The sequence below is a fragment of the Ochlerotatus camptorhynchus genome, unplaced genomic scaffold (genome assembly GCF_037179485.1).
Source record: "Ochlerotatus camptorhynchus isolate MF236.1 unplaced genomic scaffold, CSIRO-AGI_Acam_v1.1 ptg000367l, whole genome shotgun sequence".
Lineage (NCBI taxonomy): Eukaryota > Metazoa > Arthropoda > Insecta > Diptera > Culicidae > Ochlerotatus > Ochlerotatus camptorhynchus.
In genome coordinates this window covers 5,499,818-5,515,093 of record NW_027040855.1, presented here as the reverse complement: position 1 = coordinate 5,515,093, position 15,276 = coordinate 5,499,818, and the positions used below count along the sequence as shown (strand labels likewise).

The 15,276-nt window shown below is 41.0% G+C and overlaps 1 protein-coding gene across 1 annotated transcript in view; it reads left to right on the top strand.

Moving 5' to 3' along the window:
* Positions 1–15,276, top strand: part of LOC135709864 (uncharacterized) — a 949,216-nt gene that overhangs the window by 56,459 nt on the left and 877,481 nt on the right. Inside the window, exon 2 of the mRNA XM_065232287.1 lies at positions 12,377–13,017. The gene's annotated coding sequence lies outside the window, so the exon portion shown is untranslated. The remainder of the gene's footprint in view (positions 1–12,376; positions 13,018–15,276) is intronic.

The following is a 15,276-nucleotide window of genomic DNA, read 5'->3' as shown; positions in this document are numbered from 1 at the left end:
TCATTAAAAAAAAAACAATATAAAACCGTTTTTGGCAACACAACATTTTCGGGCTTGCTGACAAAATACATATGACGGGTACTGCATTGCAATTGGATTAAAAAAATCAAACAAAATTATGGCTAACGTCCGTTACATTTACGGTACATTATGGCTATCGTCTTTATGGAAATCGTACGTATGGCAAACATTCGTATGGATTACGTATTTATGACTAATGTATGGTCACCACACAAATCGGTGGATCAAAATAATACAATCTACAGTAATTTTGGTATTTCCTTCTAATCAGGAATGCATGAATTTGTATGTTTGATGATCCCGATAATACCATGCCTTCTTAATACTAAACATAGCTATCTTAGTCAGAATGAAGCTATGTACCTGTCAAGAAGATCAACAAAGATCCATCAATTTATAATCGGATGAAACCTGTTCCATCAAAATTGGATTAAATCGGGTTGAGGGAAGCAATTATTGTATCGCAAGGTTAACTCAGTCCGTCGTTCAACTTTGCCCGCTTTCTCATTGCACCCTAAACTTGTTGCTTTTTCCATTTTTGCTGAGCTGAATTGAGTACACAAGGGAATTCTCACCTTCGAGGAAATATCCCCCCAAGCAGTATTTTCATGAGATAAGCCTTAATTTACCCCAATCAGCTAGAAATTATGCTTCCAAGTCAATCCCCGTGCTAAAACACCGTAACATATTGAATCATCCTTTAGGCATTCCAAACCTTCCCGACTTCGCAAAAGGATACTGGCCCCGAGAAGAATAAGCACATTCCTCTCCACAACTCGGTCGTCTGGGTCAAAAGGAAATATGAATCTCTCGACTTATCTTCTCCGCTCTCCCGGAAACAGGACGCAGTTCGTACCCAGTCCGACAAAAGGGATTCAACGAACATGCCATCTGGTGCTTCAAGTGGAAAATCTTATTAAAAAGTTTATTAAATATGTCCAGGATTAGATTTGATACAGCGAATAATTCCTCGGCGTGATCCTTTCTACCCTCCCGACGCAACGTCCGCCACAGCACTTAGCAGACTGAAACTTCCGAAGGGATCTCAATGCTGTTCGTCCTTTCCGCTCGCACTTTGTATTTACCTTCTGTACATTGCGGGGTATAACTTTAGCGGAAACTTGTTAATAATATTGTGCTTGGCCCGGCTCAGCGCTTGACCCTTATGGTGATGGTATGGCTCAACAATTTCCACAGCAAGAACATGCTCGCCATCATTCATCCGAGCTCCAGTTGGTCGGTTGGTTGGCATGAATCCCACTCAATTTTCTGCTATGCTCTCACAGTGGTTGCCCATCTGCTGCGCTCGAGTGGACCTTGTCCACATGGTGAATTCGTTTCAATTGAACACGGATAGCCGTACCGCTTCCAGCTGAGTGCTGTTTTGAGAACTAGTTTTCTCGGATGAGTCTACAAATGGGAAAAGTTACGGTGGGATTTGGTAAACATTTTCATATTTACACTGCGGAAATGCTTCTCGATGTGAAAACAAAAGTTTTAAAATTTTCCTCTCAAATGCACTGAGCCACTTGAGCATTTTTGTGAGCAGCGAGGCATTACAACACATGTTACAAGATTTGATCGATACCGTGTGGTGAATGGCTGGTGTTGACATGATGTTTGGACATGTTAGATGATGCCACAAAGCCGCCACTCCAGTGTTAGAATTTTTGTAAATTATATATTTTATCAATCCATTCAGCCTGTGAATGGAAGAGATAAGCAATTTTTGCATACCAATCTTGTTGGCAACATTTTCGCCGAAAATCTGTCACATCCCACTAATAGAATCATTTATTCAATTTTTTTTTTCTTCCTCAACTCTCCCTCGAGATTCAAATGTATTTTATTCAGCCCGCAAATCCTAATCACCATTATGCACGTTTATTCGTTCATTTGCCTTCGGAACGAGTTTTCTTTCCAAGAAGCGCGCTGAGCACGGCCGTAGCTACCGAGGTTTTTGTGGCGTAAATTCCTGGAAGCGAATCTTTTTGACTTACCCATCCCCGGCCGGTGGTGAAAGTCGAAAAGTCGCCTTCATTTGCGAAGGCAAGCAGCCACTGTGGAGGTGACTGATAATACCCACAGAAGTATTTTTATCTGCCATGCCATGGTCGATTCCACCCTCCACTCGACAGAATTTGGCATCCCATGACAGCATGACTCAAAAGAATGCGAGAAATATTCGATTTCGTTTTTACACTTCTTACAAAGAAGGGTATACATATCGCTTGGGAAACCAAGTTTTGATCAGAGGCCCGGAGGGCAAAGTGTCGTATACCAATCGACTCAGGTCAACGAGTTTGGGAAATGTGCATGTGCAACCACTGAACCGAATTGGACGCAACAGCCACCAAATGAAAGGTACTATGATTCCATTGAACGCTATTGAATATTTTTGGAATCGGTTAATTGGTTCCGTAGATATCACCGGAATATATTCCGGTGAGTGTGGGTCTTTAGACTAGAAGCGCCCTAAAACGTGCCAAATCTATCATGCGGCCTCTTGAAATCACTTGATAAATTGGAAACAAGATCAATGATAAAGATACTGAGTGGGGGGCATGGGGGATTGGCGCGCCAGGATTTCTGTCTAAGGTGAGCTTTTAAAAATGATATTATTTAAGAAAAGAAAAAAACAGTTTTTTAGTAAGGTAACATTTACATCAATCAATTTTCTCTCATTTCACTAAATTTTATGGAAGCTATGGAACAGTTAAAAAAGGCATGCAAATTAAGAATAAAAAAAAAACACGCAAAGGACTTTGACAGGGCCTTCCTGTCGGCCATGTCGGAGAATCGGAGATTTCGGTGACGCTGCCGATAAAGAAAATGCTGCCGACATGAGCGCGGCAAGAGTGAAGCTACCTCCGCTGGTAGTGAAAAATGCCCATCTCAACGAGCTCATTGCGGATCTGGCGTCACTGGGCGTCAAAGCCGAATTCAAATTGGGCAGAGTCGTCACCAAGGTGGTGCTTCGTACCAAAGTGGAGTATGACTTGGTCATCGCCCACCTGAGGACTTCCAAGGTGGAATTCTTCACCCACGACATCCCCGGTGAAAAACCGTTCATCAGGGGCCTACCAAATTTCGACCCGAAGTTTATCGAACATGAAATCAGGGCCCGGTACAAGCTGGCCCCAAGTACCGTGTATCGAATGACAAGAAGAGAAGAGAATGTGAAGGCGTATCCGGATAGCCTTTTCCTGGTACACTTCCAGAAGGGAACGGTCACGCTCAACGCACTGAAAGCCATCCGGTCCATCAATTCCATCATCGTTCGCTGAGAGCCATACCGTGGCGGCCATCGCGACGTGACTCAGTGCCAGCGGTGTCTGAACTTCGGACACGGTACCCGCAACTGCAACATTAAGCCACGCTGCGGAAATTGCGCTCAAGACCATGCCACCTCCGAATGAGCTGCGGATGAAGCTGTGGCGTCCAAATGCGTCAACTGTGGTGGTGCTCACCAAGGATCCAACAAGCAGTGCCCTAAACGCGAGGATTTCAAGCGCATCCGAAATCAAGCGTCCACCAACAATCTGGTTGCCTGACCACAACATTATCCGACTTGATCGCACCAGCTCCAGGGGGTGGTGTAGCGGTCATCGTCAGAAAGGGAATCAAGGTTTGTAGTCTGCCCCACATCCGCACTTCTATCATCGAGGCCATTAGTCTGGAGGTGGAATCACCAACTGGAAACGTCCGGTTTATTGCAGTTTACTACCCACGCCAGTGTAACACAAGCAACGGCCTAGGCATCCAATTCAAGAACGACCTGACCGCCATCACTCGTACTAGCTCCCGATTCATCGTTGGAGGCGACCTGTACGCCCGTCATGTGAAGCTTGGCGGAACTACCAGCGGAACCGGAACGGATGTCTATTGTTCGACCACGCACAACATGGACTGTACACTGTGCAATTTCTGAACGAACCAACTTTCATCTCTCCACCCTGGACTTTTTCCTGTCAAACATTGGACTATCCAAGCTGGAGGCGCACAACGATCTCAGCTCCGACCACCAACCGGTGGTGACTGAAGTCGGTGTCAACATGGTTCCTGCTAGAAGCTGCCTGCGTAAAGACTACCACCATGTCAACTGGGTGCAGTACGGACGGATGGTGGACAGCATCCTCGATGAAAATCCACTGCTCGACACTGTAGATTGCATCGACCGGGCGTTGGAAGGACTCCAACAGGCCATTTCCGTGGCTGACGAGGCGTGTGTTCGACAAGTTCCTGTGAGGGGTAAGTTTGTTGCTATTGATTCCCACACCCAATTACTGATTCGGTTGAGAAATGTTCGTAGACGCCAGTTTCAGAGGACTGGAGACCTGGGCAAAAAACGTGAAATGGCCGATCTGAACAGGCAGATTGCTTCCAGAATGGACTCACTCCTAAATGAAAGTTTCGGGCGTGTTGTCCAGAATCTGGACGACCGCTCCAGACCATTCTGGAAGGTAGCCAAGGTCCTGAAGAATCATCCCAAACCCGTTCCACCTCTCAATGTCGAAAATGATGACGATCGGCTTTTAATCACCCCACAGGAAAAAGCAAATGCGATCGGAAAGCATGTCGCTTCATCGCATTTGCTTGGCTCCACTATCCAAAGTCCGCTCGATGATCATATTGCGCAATGTGTTCAAAACCTAGATACCTCCCCTTGTGTCGTGCCTCCGGCGGATATGATTACAGTTCAACTTGATCTTGAAGAGACTCAGCATGAAAGTGCAGTCTCTTCTAAATAACCGCTATCTTCAACAGATGTTTGGAACTGCACTACTTTCCAAGCATCTGGAAGACAGCGAAAATCATACCTATCCGCAAGCCCGGTAAAGATCCAACATTGTCTTCAAGCTACAGACCAATCAGCCTCCTTTCAGCGCTGAGCAAATTGTTCGAGAAACTCATTCTCAATCGTTTGCTCAAGTTCGTCGAGGAAAACAACATTCTCCTTCCGGAACAGTTTGGGTTCAGAAAGGGGCACTGCACCAATCATCAGCTAGTACGGGTGATGAATAACATCCGAAGTAACAGAGCTGTATCCAAGTCCACAAAGTTGATGTTACAAAGCTTGTACCAGACATTATCAAACACTTTCTCAACGTCTAACAAGTGGTTAAAATCACCCGTAACTACCTCCAGCAAAGGTCGTTTAAGGTATCGTTGAATGGTTGTCTTTCAGACACGTTTTCCATCCCAGCAGGAGTCCCGCAAGGCAGTCTGCAGGGCCCCTTGCTTTACAGCATTTACACTTCCGACATTCTTCCCCTTGGAGACGGTTGCGTGTTTTTTCCTGTTCGCAGATGATACCGCCATAGCCGTCCAAGGAAGGATGCCTCGCGAAATAACGAACAAACTTCAACGATGCCTTAACGCCTTTGCTGATTATGCCACCACGTGGAAAATCAAAATCAATGCCTCCAAAACACAAGCTATCATGTTCCTCCATCGGCAATCGCCCAAACTGAAACCGGCTCCATCTTGAACTGTAATCATGGATGGCACAAGGGTTGAGTGGTCTGCCAAAGTAACCTATCTCGGGATGTTGCTCCTCTTCCGTTCGCATGTAGAGAAAACTGTAGTCAAGTGTTCTGGCTTGGTTAGGTGTCTGTATCCGGTGATTTGCCGCAGATTCCGCTTCTTAAGGGTAAACAAACTGGCTGTCTACAAACAAATCATAGCACCTGCGATCCTCTACGCAGCTCCGGTGTGGGAATCATGTGCACAGACTCACAGGAACAAAGTTCAGGTCGCTCAGAATAGAGTGCTGAGGATGGTACTTGATCGTCCTTTCGACACTAGAATAACAAATTTACACGAAGAGGCAGGCATTGCCAAAATAGATTCCAGAATTAACGAAATTAAAACTTAATTTGCACAAAAATGTAATTTATCAGAACATGCTTTGATAAGCAATTTGTATATAGTAGGTTAGGTGTATATAGTAGTTGTAGGTTAGTTGTAGTTGTAAATAGTAGTTATAAGTAGTCTCCTTTTTAAAAAAGACAATTGACACCATCTTCAACCAGAGGTTGTACAGACTGAATACTTAACACTAGACCCAGTAGACCAGTAGGGAAATTTTCGGGTTGCGAAAAGTTCCACCGGCTGGAGCGGGAATCGAACCCTCACTTCGTGGCACTCACAATACGCCGGAACGACGGGTGACGCCGCTAACCGCACGACCACGAAGCCCACTGAAATTTCAAAAGAACTAAAGTTGAAAAGACGCATTTGTGTCACTTGATAAGTAATACATGTAAACCACACAAATACAAGAAATAAAGATCATTTAAAGTCAAAAGTCGGGGAAAGATGGAATAAAGTAGAGGTAAGGATTAAAAAAAAAAAAACTTGAAATAAATTTCGTGAAGTGGCCTTAAGATTCTTTTAGGGGAATAAAGAAAATCAAATAGTGGCGCCGGTGGTTTGTGGTAAGCGTGATTACCTCTCACCCCAGCAGGCTTGAGTTCAATCCCAGTTGGCGCCGCCGGGATGTTCTGAGGCATAAAATCTCTGATCACGCCTTCCTTCGGATGGGAAGTAAAGCCGTTGGTCCCCGGTTCATGAGTTGATGGGTCGATAGGTAGGGTCCAGGTGTAGGAGCTGCCTCCTTGGCGTCGGTAGCATACCCAAGCAACACAGATAACATCTCAATTCTTTCATTTTTTTTTATTTTAGTTGCCCAGAAATCCCTTAAATGGTACGGGAAATACATCTTGGTACGACAAAGTTTCAACTTTGTTGCTTCATTTACTTTAGGTCATTATAATGAAACTCAACTGTTTCAATGTACTGCTTGGATGCCCGGATAAAAATAACCATAAAATCACAACAAAATATCAATAAAATACAATAGATTCTTTTGTTGACAATAAATCTTATAGTAATGCTATTGTATTGGTCAAATAATCAAATAGTCACCACAATAGGTTTAAACAAATTCTATGAAATCAAAATTTTGCACAATAAAAAAACAATAAAATTTATTGTAGTGAGATCAAATTTGGTCGAGAAAAAAATGATTTTTGTCGTGGTTACAGTAACTAACAACCTCCTTTTTCTATTGTAAATGTCTCATTAACAATAGATTATATTGTACATAACAATAAGTTCAATTGTATTTTTTTTGTTTTTGACAATAATATTTATTGTTGCTACAAAAGGTTTTAGTGTATTGTAACAATAGGTTCTATTGTTTTTGTATGGTAAATTTTTATTCGGGTGACCTGTCAAATCATGCCTCAAATGGGAGGAGCAAACATGTTACACTCAAATTGGTATGAAGTTATATGCTACGTGATATTGCATGAAACATTTGAGCAACAAATCTAACTTGTGTTGTGTTTGTTGAATGAGAGTTCCATAAAACATTATGATTCCAAAAACTTTGGTGCAACAAAGTGTAAACCATATGTTTTTTGTACCTATTGAGTAACTGTTTCGAAATGTTACTAAAATGTTGACGAACCAAGATGTGTTGAAGAACTTATTTGCAATCCATTCAAAGTGTTTTTTATGTTACTTCATACGCGAAGTTAACGATTTTCAGAGTTGGTTGGAAATGCTAACATGAAGCTTTAGTGTGATGATTTATTAGCTAGAGAATGATCTTTAGAAGAATGTAGGTGGATAGTTCCGTTAGAGTACGGCAGTATGAAAATTGAATAGAAGTTGAAAATGAGCGAAGAGCCATTAAAGCGAAGGGCCATTTATTGCAATCTTGTTCCAATTAAGCGTATGAATCTATAAGCTTTCAAACTTCGTTTTGCAACCAACTGAATTAAGTTGTCACTGTAGAGGTTTGTTGTTACCATCTAGTATCTACCATGGCTCAAATATGTCTTGTCACTTTGATGTTGTAAAATATGTTTGGATAACATTGGCAAAAGCGGAGAAATCGTGATGCATGTGCTAATATCTGCATAGGAAATGGAAGACCACGACGAGGACGATAGGATTACGGATGGCGGGGGACGATGGTGACTAAAGACGATGCCAACAGCGACTGGCATGGCCGTAGTCTCTCAACCGACCGGGTGTTCCAAAGGGCTAAATAGAACGGTGAGAAGCCTGAAGTGACGATGGATTGGTTGTTGCGTGAGCTGGGGGCAGCAAATATGTTGATACCGCCGAACGGAGATGCGGCCGTTGAGGATCCGTTAGAGACGGAGCTTGTATTGCCGGAACTGCTGGTGAACTGGAAACGGCACCACGGCGGGTGGATTGCCAGAACTAGTGGCTCATAATGCCGAAACCTGATGGCTGCTGACGGAGGAGCTGCACCAATGTCGCTACCACTCGATGTCACATTGCTACTGACAAGTGACGTTTTTTTTTTTCCTTTGTTCGGAACATAACACCACTGCGACCAGTAATTTGATCTATTGTAGTATATCCCGTGTCCTTAGTTTAGTGCATGTCGTATTACTCCACCACTATTGAGAAATGATGAAGTACTCGGTTTTGATACAGTTGTCATTCTTGCCTTCATCGCAAGGAATCGATTCTAACTGAAAGGTTCCGCTATTTATACCCTTCGGAGTTGGAACACCCTCCAAAGGCGCGTCCCTTTGTCAGTCAAAATTGGATTCCTTAACAACAAAAACAAGCTATGACACCGATAATGACCATGCATCAGAACCCTAGTCTTAACCACTTCAAACTAGGGAACAACGATTAGAAGATTAGGAATCACATAGGTGAAGACTAACTAACTAATTTTTTCCTTGTTTCAAGATCATCCTCGGTCCAGGCAACCCGAGGACTTATCACTATCAACAAGGCATAAAAAGTAACAAGGACTAAGATGTGTTCCTTTGATTACTGAAAAATCCTGTTCCCCTAGTTTGAAGAAGTCAGGACTAGGAATCGGTGGTAGATCTTACATCCCGTAACGTACCACGAAAAGGTGATCTACCCACGTTACGGGGTTGACGTTTAAACCACCTTCTGCGCTTTTTAAGGTACAATGAAGTTTTATATGCGGTGCGTTGTCCACAATTTAGACCGTCTATTAGTCACACTAAGGTTGTTGTTACTGGCTGAGAAACAAATGGTGTTGCTTGGGATTTGTGCTCATTACGGAAAACAAGATCTACGGAAAACAAATAAAGGAAAAAAAAAGAAAATCAAGGATCAGGATAATTTTCCAGGGAAGGTTATAAAGAAACTTCCGAGGATTGCCTGAAGAATCTTTCATTGTAAATGATAGCGTGAAACTAAGTCAAACTTCAATAAAATCACTTTGAATAGTCAACCTCTTGTGACAAAGTTGGTAGATAGCAGATAAAGCTTCGCTATAAAAGTTGTTACAGCAGTTTTCGTCGTTTCAGTCTCATGATCAAGGTTGCAAAGACTCATTTCAGCTAAAATAATGTTTTTCGGAATAATAAAACCAAAAGATGGTATGATGGCATGTTTTACTTGTAACTTACAAGAAGAGGTTACAAAATATGCGTTGGAAACATAAAACCTGTAAATTTTGCTTTCTATGAGTCACAATCAGCGATTTGCTGATCGCTGAGTGAGTGAGTGAGTTTGTGAAAAATCGCTGACTGTGACTCTCATGAAGTGAAATAAACAGGTTTAATATGTCAAACACATTCTTTGCAACCTCTTCTTGTATCCTACCAATTCAAAATTTGATCATGGCATCTAATTATTTAATAATTTAGAAAAACATTGTTTTAGCTGAAATGAGTCTTTGCAACCTTGCTCATGATACAAATATTATAAGCCGTAGGTCATTAAACATAAAATTAACATGAAGCACCTCTTAACCGATTTTTCTGAAAATTTTCACAGAAGTTCAAATTAACATGACAAACAGGAATCACGATTGACCCGGTGCATCCTGAACATTTCTGTTAAAATGAACAGGTTTAGTGTATACTTTTGTCCACAGAGTGAAAACCCAGATCGGGAAAGGAAAAGTGTATAATATTAAAAGTTTTCTAAGACGGCGAAAAAATTACACTGTTAATTTTTTTTTTGTATTGAACGGTTTTTGGTAAAACTTACATTGTAAGTCTTACAATATGAAAGAACTGTGTCATAACTATTTATGAGCTTCATTGCAGCATAGTTGGTTCAATGTACACTGGATTATTTTATTAGCCTATAGCTTTGATCGTGCACTCCCAATTTTACACCTAATTTAATGCAACTTGTTGCAAGACATCAAAAAAAAATAAAAAAAAAATAAAACTACAAAGGACAGCCCTATGGGGTTGTACACAATATTGACGTAGGACTACGTGGTCTTATATAATATATGTTATTTGTTAACTGCAACAGAAGCTTGTGTTGTGTGTAGGAAATGGAATTTGATCGGGGTTCTCTCTGTTTATACCTTTTAGTATGACTATGATTGCCCTGACAATAACCTTTTGATATGGATTTTAGCTGAGACATGTCAAGAAATTTAACTCTTTTGGAAAATCTTGGTGGCCTTGAAAAGGGCCGATGGTAGCCTTTTGAAGAGAATGATGACGTGCAGGTAGCTGGAGCAGCAAATTTTACCGGAAAATCCCATATTCTTCGGTTCAATGATTCGGCACTCGCAAGAGTCTAGGCCCGTCTGCTGCTGGACAAGGGTTGAACTGGTATCTGCAACAGGTTGGAAGGGATCATAATATCCGTATCCACCCAGCTAAAGCTCCTCCCCTTTTTAGTTTTTCTCGTTAAACTCCTTCTCTCAACAGTTTGGTAAATCTTAGTCACAAGCAGAAAGACGCTTAACAATTTTTTCGGCGAATTTATGATCCCGTTTCACGTCAGGGTTCTTCTCTATGCCTGTTCAGATAAATTAGTACTTTTATTTATTTTCTCTACTGCGCTAAATCAAACGAGTAGAAATGAGAATGTTAGTTACGCATAATTCAAAATTCGATAAATATTTAATCGAGTAGCTGGAAAAATCTTTATGATTGATTGTTGATAAAATAATTGGACTTTTAGGCATCCCTAGAAAATGGTGCAAGTTCATGTTTTTTTGTGGTCCTTCGAAAATGTCGAACTGCAGAATTGCAACCAGCAAGTGTAACCCAAGAACCATTAGCTGTGCTGCTACTGAATTAAGGGACTTAGAAGCAGAGGGGTGAGGGTTAATTCTCTTCATCGATTTCCTCTTTTGATGACCATGGCTTCACTAACCTATTGCGCACTATTTCTGCTCCCAAGTTTGGTGACAAGATTACAACTCTGGAGAGCATTTTGTGTGGTCGTTGGGGGCTTGTGATTCAAAATATGGCAATAACTGTGCAAAACGTTACACTTTTTCAATAGTTTTTTGTTAAAAATCAAAGCCTAAAGCATTGTTATCGATGCGTAGAAATATTTCTGATTGATTGGTGCTAAAGTTATTGAAATTGGTCCAGAGGCAGCTGAGTTATTAACTTTCAATATCTTTCCAAATTTCGTTGCATGTTCCATTTTTGGTTTTCACAAAGTGTACCCCCATATAGAATTCACAGACGTAGTCCTACGTCAAAAATAAATCAATTGGTATTGAAAATACTGTACCTATCCTTCATGAGAGCAAAATCTAACAAACAGAATTGAATGTACTTCAGGACAGGAAAAATAAACGGTAAAAATGCTGAATCATCCTACAGATCCAACCAATCACGCTCAAATATGTACCAATAAATGTCGAATACTTGATCAAGCAACAGCTAAGATATTAAAATTTCATGGAAATCCGTAAAAAATTACTGCTTTTTATACTTTTCGGCAGAAAAAAAAACAAATCTCGATGCTGTAATGTCCGGTATTGTATCTTGTCTGAAATGAAACTGATTTGAAATAATTTGGCGTGATCAGAGATTTTTGCCGCCGAAAATTATAGCGGCGCCGACTAGAATTGAACCTAGACCATTTAGAGTGAGAGGTAATCACGATTACTACTACACCACCGGCGCCGCTAATTTGGTTCATTGTACGTCTAGAAATAGAAGATAAATTAGAGTTCTAAAAAAGAAGTGTTTTACTGCAATAACTCCTAGCTCATACAGATGCACCCACTCAAGTCCATAGCGACGCCGATAAATCATGATGATTTCATCTTCCAGCAGCCAAGATTTCAGAATTAAGAATCAAAAAAGTGCCTGTGCGGCTTTCCAAATATTAAAGGCAATCAGCTGTATTAGCCATGTTTTGATACACTGTGTGTTCAAGCATTGATTGAGTATTATTATAAGAAACACAAAGCAGCGAATGTTTCCTCGACAAGATAAATCATCTATACCAATCATTTTCAACATGAATGACGCCTATTCCCCAATCAACCATGCCACAGCCATTATCTAATGACTTCCTTTACCGTCCTCCTTTCTCGTCGTTTCAGATTAGCCTCCCAAATAACAAACTCATCACATCCCGAAGCAGAAGCAACAGACCCACACATATTAAGCTCACAATAACTACAAATCATCGTCGCCACCGTTGCCAGTTCGGAGGGGATCCTGCTAGTGGAAGTAAACCGTCTTTGTCCAATCATCTCGAATTTTTTATCGATTTGGTTGTAAATCTGAGCCGAGGCGGAAAACCGTTGCAGAAAATCATCGGAAAAAGGGTCAGCTCCTCTAAGCAAAGTAAAAAAAAAACTCCATCGGATTGAATCCAAAACCGATGACGCAGAGGGGGGTTTAAATCGATACGGTGGTGATCCTCTGCGTGGAGATTCCTTTCGGTTTTGACGAGAAAAGTTATTCATCAAGGAGGGTTTAAAAACGAAAAAAAAAATCCAATCTGCGGAAGGAAGCAGTTTCGTATTGTGGCGGTGAATCGAGCCGAAAAATTGGAAAATAGTCATCTGGGAAGGTTTGGTTGAGGGAATGTGAGTGGGCAAAAGTGAGTAGGATGACCGAAGAAATGTTAAAATATGAAAGTGAAGGATATGTGCTTAGTGTTTTGCGAAAATAGACTCATCTTGAGCAGATTCAAAGGAAGTGATCAATGGCATTCTTAAGAAAGCATCAAAGACTTGTGGTAAGTTAATTTCTGTGTTATTTAATAAACTTTCGGTAAGCTTCATATTTGTATAGAAAATCCCACGGACTTCCCACATGCCTCATATCATCAAATCAATTCCCTTGTGATGTTTCTAGGTCGCCCTACTCTTTCGAATTATCAACGAGCTCTCATCGAAAAGATCATATATAGCATCCGTAATCAGATGGTCGTGCTTCAGCTCGACACGTCTGAACTAGATCGTGACGTTCTCTGCACTGCCTGATACGGTTCCAGATTACCCATCACATCTTCACTGAAACGTCTCTTACAGCATCACCCTTCAAGAGCAAGCGCCAAGAACGCTTAGCAAAAACACCATCAAGCTCCCATAAATTCCAATACGATGGCACAGCAGTTGCTCTCCTCAAGCCATCCGGCGCTATCCAGCTCAGTCAGTCGCTTTATCTGCCGTTCCTCGCATAACTAACAATATTCCGCATGTTATACATTATGAATGCGAAATAATTCAAGGACCAAGCTGGCAGGCAGGCAGGCACGCAGACAAATGTAGTTATTTTACTCTGGAGAGCGGGGCCTCGATTTTTCTTACCGAGTTGCAACGACAAAGAAAGTTCAGATTGAATCCTGAGGAAAATGGCACATCTTTATTCCATGTCGTCTATATGGCCTCATTCACGTTACTACGGCGGCTGTTTGGGTTTGGGATGGCGGATCTGAAAATGGCATATGGGGATATGTGCGTAGCTACTCGATGTGAGTGTGCAGTTGATGGCATCGATGATTTTTTTTCTTCATCGAAAAAAACTACAATGTACATACTACTCAAATCTGAGTGCCGTCTATGGTTTCTAGGCCATCACCGATGGAATCCATTAAAGCTACCAGCGTAATCCAGTACATTTGGTGTGTTGTTGATGGTCATGCCGAAAGTGTTACTCCACAATATGCAGTACATATACTGTGGAATCGAAAACCTTGATCGCTGAGAATTAATATGAATTTCATCACATTTCGATTAAACGATACATTAAAATGATTTAAAAACTTCTTCTTGTTTGGCCTCACAGTAATGACCCGATTCTATAACTGCACATCTCATTCATCTTCAAGATGGATGTTGAAAGAATACTTTGGTGCCATAAGACCACTGAAGAGCGCAAGCGTGTCATAGAACATAATGAAAGATTTTCAAAAAGGGGGCTGACAAAATCGGGTCACTACTGTATTACGTCCTTACTAGGACTTTACGCCGGCTCTCAACTTAGTGTTCTTTGAGCACTTTCACCTTTGTTAATTGAGAGTTTCTTAGCCTGTACCATTTCAACGTTAGTATTCAGCCATTCCATAGCAAAACGATATCAAGAGCAAATTTCCATTACGTCGAATGTAACAAAGGTAAACAAAGTCGAGCTATCAGTGTCAATCGATTCTCCTGCTATTACACTATATACTGTCCGAATATAGGATCAAATCCCATTTTTAAATTTATTTGCCAGCCAAATTGCTTTTTGACGTAATCACCTTCCGATCAAAATAGTTTTCGATGTTACTTAAGTCACCCAATTTCTATGGAGATGCCGTTTGACTTAAGTAACAGCGCTGAGAAACCCGTGAAAAGTGTACGTTCGTCGTTTCGCTTTCTCATTATTAAAGTGAATAAATCGAACTGTTTGTTGCTAAGATGATTTCGGTGGTCCTAAAATGATGAATGGGCTGCACGTAAGGAGACGTAATTGATAATTCACCCGAATATCCTGGTAAATACACTTTGACTTAAGTAACAATAGGGGCCACCAAACGACGTATAATAACTTTTGACTCAAAAACCAGTATTTTTTAGCATGAAAGCTAGCGATTTGCATTTGTATGATTAAAACCCTGCTAAATATGTTAAACATTGCTATCACTATGAGATTATATGTGTTTACTTGGAAATAGGAATAACTTTTCGGTCATCAAAACAAAACTTTATTTTTCTCGGATTGGTGCGAATGTTACTTACGACATAATGAAAATTTGCTCTTGATATAGTGGTTCACAGAATTTTGAAAAAATTGATACTTTGACTATATTTTTAGCATTACTTCTGCGTGTAGTCAACGATTTACATAGGTGAAGTTGCTAATTTCAAATAACAGACTAAAGTGGTAATTTTTATACGATAGATGGAGGAGATGAAAGTCTTGAGTTGATAGTTCTGTTAGAGTACGGCAGTGTGAAAATTGCATATAGAAAGTAGATAGCGAGCTAGGACAACTTTTAAGGAAGGTA